We start from the raw sequence: 5,673 nt of genomic DNA, 5'->3' as shown, positions 1-5,673 counted from the left end.
TTCTCACTCAACGTGATACGTTTACTGTAGTTAATGAAAAGATGTGAATTTGCTTACATGTCACTTTGCAGAGATAAGTAAATATATGCTATTTTCCTACTGAATGACTTTGTTGTCTGTGTTTTTACTGAGCTGTGTCTTTGTGTGGCAGTTTAGTTTTAACCCATTTAGTGTAGGTTAGCTTTAGTGTCTGTATCAGCTGGTACATTCAGATGATGATTCGAGATCAATTTCTTGTGTCTTGGTGTATTGTGTAAATGATGATCTAGTGCTGTTGTGTGTGCTTGAGTGTGTGTGTGTTTGTGTATGTAGGTGAGCTTATGTCTACATAGTAGAAAGTAATATCTCAACATACCAGCCTCACTTTGTGTAAATGCATCTATAGTTCTGCTGGGGAACTTAAAACTTCTCCATCAGATCTTCACCTTCAGCACGCACTGGGGCGGTTTGCAGTCGAGTGTGAAGCGGTCAGTATCTCCAAAGTCCGAGGCCGTGGTGTTCTCTCTCCATGGTGTATTGCGTCCTCTTTGGGAGTAAGTCACTGCCCCAAGCACAGGAGTTGAAGTATCTCGAGGTTTTGTCGCGGTAAAAGGAACGTGAGATGGACGTAGTACCAGACCTTTGAGGTGAAGAGGGAGAGCTCTTAATTTACCAAAATTCATGCCATATCCATTAATACAGCCAATATGATACAACATTTAAAGAGTCCAAAATACCCCCGGTGTGGCACAAGGGTTAAACACACGTTTGTGTACATCAGACAGCGTATTCAAATGCACTTCTGTCAGCATTTCCTTTCTAAGACTCAGACTCGATACACTTTCTCGCCATGTTTGTTGAACTCTCTCTGCACTTTCATTTCAGTCCCAAGAGAATCTGTTTGGAAAAGTTTTGCACTCTTTTCAACCGTGAGGATTTACAACCCAGCAAGCATTTGATTGACGGCAGTGCGAAGGAGCTGCCAAGTGCTGTGCCGAAATGTATTTCCCCAAAAATAGGCATCCCCTGTTGGTAGTGTGTCTCTTCAGCAATTTCAAGCAAAGGGAAAATAAATAACAGAAATCTCAATATTTTCAGCCCAAACCACAAATTATTGATTCTACAAGAAGGTTTTCAGGCTATAAGAGTTTTTTTACCATTATTTTGCCTGAAGAAATCATCCAGTAAGCAGGGTGACGGTTAAAACTGGGTTTAACTTAAGTGGTAAAAGTAAAGTAAAATGTTTTCAGATTTCTAGGTTTTATATAAGCATTGTTGCGACAGCATTGAACTTATTCTATTTCAACGTGCGTTGTTGGAAGAAGCTGCATCATGCTGGATAAATGTTACTGTGACCTTCATGTCTACAAAGCTCATTTTAAACCTATACGCACTCAAAACCCGGCGCCTGCACACGATGTTTATGGTAAAAGCATGTTTGAAAATCAAACTAAACATTGAAAAATCTAATTGACACATTTTTTAATTGAAATCAGATAAACATGCATTTTTTTTTTTACAAAAGGGATACATGATGCAGCTGTGGAGAAGTGAACATGTAGCATATAAACTGTCTTTTTCTCTGATTATCATCTTCGTAGTAAACCCTGTTGGTGTGAACGAGAGAGAATGGTCTGCAGCACTAGTGCAGGAAACATGCATAAAAGAGGACTTCTACAGCAGCTGACCATGTTTAAATATCTGCCAGCTGTGCTATCCGTGTGTGTGTGTGTGTGTGTGTGTGTGTGTGTGTGTGTGTGTGTGTGTGTGTGTGTGTGTGTGTGTGTGTGTGTGTGTGTGTGTGTGTGTGTGTGTGTGTGTGTGTGTGTGTGTGTGTGTGTGTGTGTGTGTGTGTGTGTGCACACTGGTTAATTCTCCCACCTAGAGCCATACATAATACTGTTATAAAACACAACATGACCCCTGAGTGGGATAATGAAAAGTGATCGCCACGATGGGGGGGGGGCAGGACTTGAGCTAAAATCATTATCCACCCATCCCTCCCCCCCTCTCTCCCTCACACCCATAGTAATATAATAATAGCATGGATATATAACCTGCGTGTGTCGTCACTGGTGTATGACGAAAGCACCCATGACGTAAGGGCGTGCTGGGAGCTCAAAGGATTGCCGTATATGGTTATGATGATCGGCGGAGCTTGTAAAGCTTGGCTCTGGCGCAGCGACATCCCGTGACTGCAGAGAGGGAGAGAGGGAGAGAGGGAGAGAGGGAGAGAGCAGCAGCTGCAGTACACCCAGTGAGCCTACAGGAAGGGAGCTTTAGCCTCATTCTAGCAGTGATCGGAGGGAAGTCGTGACTGCAGAGCTGCCAGCCTGCGAGCCACAGTCGAGAGAGCGATGCAGGACTATCTATAGGACCGGTGTGTGCATGGGTCGGCCGCAGTCTCTAAGCAGAGGAAGTTACTTGTTTGCTCAGGCTTTCTTGCCCCAGCAATGCAGTCTCATCAGCATTTTATGACGCACGCATGTAGGTTATTGTATAATAGCGTTTAGCCGACGCTCTGGTCACACAAGGATAACCTGATACCCTGACAGCTGAGGTGGTGATGGGTGTGCATGTGTCAGGGCTTCAGCACTCACACCACAGACACAATAACCAGGGCTGCAACAATGAGTATTTATTATCCTCCTCCATATCCACGTTGTTTTACAGTATCTTATATATTCAGCATATATATTCTGAATTAACTTAATTAAAACATTGATTGAGATATACAAACCCAATACCATCCCATCAAATGGTAATGCTTTAGATGTATTGTTAATCCTTTTAGACAAAGTTTCTCAAAATTCAGCCACATATATTATAAGTCCGTGATCTCCACTAGGATTTAAAGTACAGTTGTGTGTGGTTAAACAATGTTTGACTGCACAGCGTGCGCTTGTAATGACCGACCCACTTGTGAATCACTGATCATTGATCAGTCGGTGTTTAAAATGCCAAAAATAATCAATAATATCTGTTGTACAGTACTAGAGCCCAAAGATTGATTTGAATTAATCTGATCAACAGCCAAACTAACCCAAAGTATTAATTAATAACGATCTGAAACAAATCAAAGAAGAAATGTGTGGCATTTGATTACTAATAAGCTCGACGGCCGGATTAATAAATGAATCGCAGGAGGAGAGAAGCACAAAGAAATATCTGAAATCACTTCTTTCCAAAGACAAAAGGGTATTAAAGTGAGGGGGGAAACCATGTGACCTCTTTCATCTGTCTTTTCTCTTTCTTTTAATACAAGCAGAGAACATTCCCAGGTGACTTCAGTCACAGCAGGTGTGATGTATGCGGCTGCTTGGATCAACATGTCTCATGAGGACAGTTAAGAAGCTTATCCAGCAATATGTGCAGGAAACCAAGCGTATCACAAACTGCAAGACGTTGAATTTCCGTGCGTCTGTTCGGTGCTGTAACACCAAATACTGTTGTTTTCCATCTCAGGGTCGTAAACCTTCTTTGGGAAGACAAGTGGGTTGTTATTGGGGTTGTGTAATTTAAAGCCGGGTGAACAAATATTCATGAGTTATGAAATATGTTGTGATATTTACCTAAATTTAACCAGGTCAGAGTGAAATGCAATTGGGCCAAGATGGATAATAATGTAGCAGGTCAAGAACATTAAACAGTTGAATAAAATCATCATTAGTAGATGCAGAGCAATGAATAACATCATAAAACTGCTGGAAATGTGTAATTTATTCAAGCTTTAGATAAAATCCACAGTATAGTAGAGGTCTGTAGTTGTATGTCATCGTTTTGTGCATGTGTGACACAGGGTCAGCGTCCACTGAATGTAACAGTTATCAGTGTGTTGCACAACGTGACCTCTGACCTCCTACTGCTCTCTGCAGTGTGTCATGTTCTGTGTGTCCTGAGAGACGACTCCTGCTGTAGCCCATGTAGAAAATAAAAGCTCGTTTCTTAAATAAACCCGTCCCAACGCATTTTAAGACACGCTTACTTTAAAATAAGATAAACCTCAATCAGAATGAATAGCAGCAAAATGAACTTTAATGTACAACAAATATGAAAACAAATATTTGCACAAGGCTGAGCCTCACCACACGATGATACGATACAACTTTACTGTCACTTTACTTTGGTATTCATGTTGCAGCCTTAGGCAGTTCCGCTCAAGGAAGTTGCACACAGTTACACATATATGACATTATATTATACATGACTCTTCCCATGACGTACATTCAAACACTCATGACGATTCTCACATATCCCATTGGAGGAGAGAAGTTGGTGCTCTGCGTTTAAAACACGCGAGGAGTCAGAAGAGATGCTGTTACCAAGCGTGAGCGTGGAATATCATTGTGCTGTTGGAGAGGTGCGGTACCACGGTCAAACCCCGTGCAAAGGAAAAATAGTCACACACTCGATGCAAAACATCTTTAATAATTTACCAACGTTTTGACATGTCGGTCTCCTACCTTGAAGAAGTCCGCCATGTCGGATGGACAAGATCCACAAGGGGCTCCGTGCTTACGCACCACATCAAGGTCGGTCAAAGGATCTGCTCAGTATAAAACGTACAGGTGATGGCCGTGCAGAAAGGCAGATTGAATCTGTTGGTGTGAGTTAACACAGTGTCCCCCCCCCCCCCGCTTAATTTACCCAGCTAAAGTTTCAGGGACAAATTAACCGTCGTGAGGTATTACATTTGACAAATGCAAGAACGGGAAGAAGGAAGGAACGGCTGAAACAGATACGCATACACGTGTTCCTCAATGCAACGCTGGCCGATTAGCGTCATCTTAAAAACAGAACGTCACAAATTGTACAGAGTAGAAGTGAGGATGGTTCTAGTTGACAGCGGTGTCTTGCCCCGGTGTCCCTGTCAGAGTTAAGCCGAAGCTCCACGAGGATGACACTGTGTGTCTAATGACTCTGCACTGCAGAGCAGCTCTGTTTGCTGCAGTCACGACTGCCCTACAGAAACAACCAAACAGAGGACAGCAGGGCAGGAAACGGCTGACAGGAGGATTTTCTAATCGTCTGCTTTCTCCTCTGGCTTTGGGCTCGTACAATTAGTCATCAAAGTAAAACGAGTGAAAACGAATGCAGTCTAATACAGCAGCTTTGCAATAAATCCTACCTTCATGAAGGTTGTAACGTTCAGTCTTTGATGAAACTGTTTCAGAGGAGCTGATTCAACTTTAAGCTCATTTTTATGTGGACCTGATTATATTTACTCAGCCCTCATTAGTAGAAAAGCTGTGTTGGAGATACTACTGTTCAGGCTTGTAGATTGTTGGGTGCGTTGCTACGAGCCATTTGGTTAATTTATAACAACAAATGTGAGCTGTGTTTGTGTACTCCGAGGTCAAGCGTGTTTGTAGTGAGCAGTGGGCTCCACCGAGATGAGTATTCATGAATCTCTACCACCTGTCAAGGAACGGAAGCTCTCAGGGCTATATCGCTACCTGTTTATTTTACAAATGTAGTTCTGCTGGCTTCATCAGATCGTGACCAGACGTGTACACTGTGTTAGTGGGTATCCAAGATGAGAGTCGGGTCCTGTCTGAGGCCATGGTGCGACGGATCGCCCCCTCAAGATTAGGAGTGAGTTTCAGGCCCATAAAAGCAGTTTAGAGTCTTGTTCACGGTCGAGGAAGCTTGTTGCTTAAGATTGCAACTACCGGACAGTCATGGTGGAATACA

This window comes from Anarhichas minor, unplaced genomic scaffold (assembly GCF_050575085.1).
Source record: "Anarhichas minor isolate MPS153535 unplaced genomic scaffold, ASM5057508v1 ptg000031l, whole genome shotgun sequence".
Taxonomy (NCBI): domain Eukaryota; kingdom Metazoa; phylum Chordata; class Actinopteri; order Perciformes; family Anarhichadidae; genus Anarhichas; species Anarhichas minor.
Note: the sequence above shows the minus strand (reverse complement) of the source record.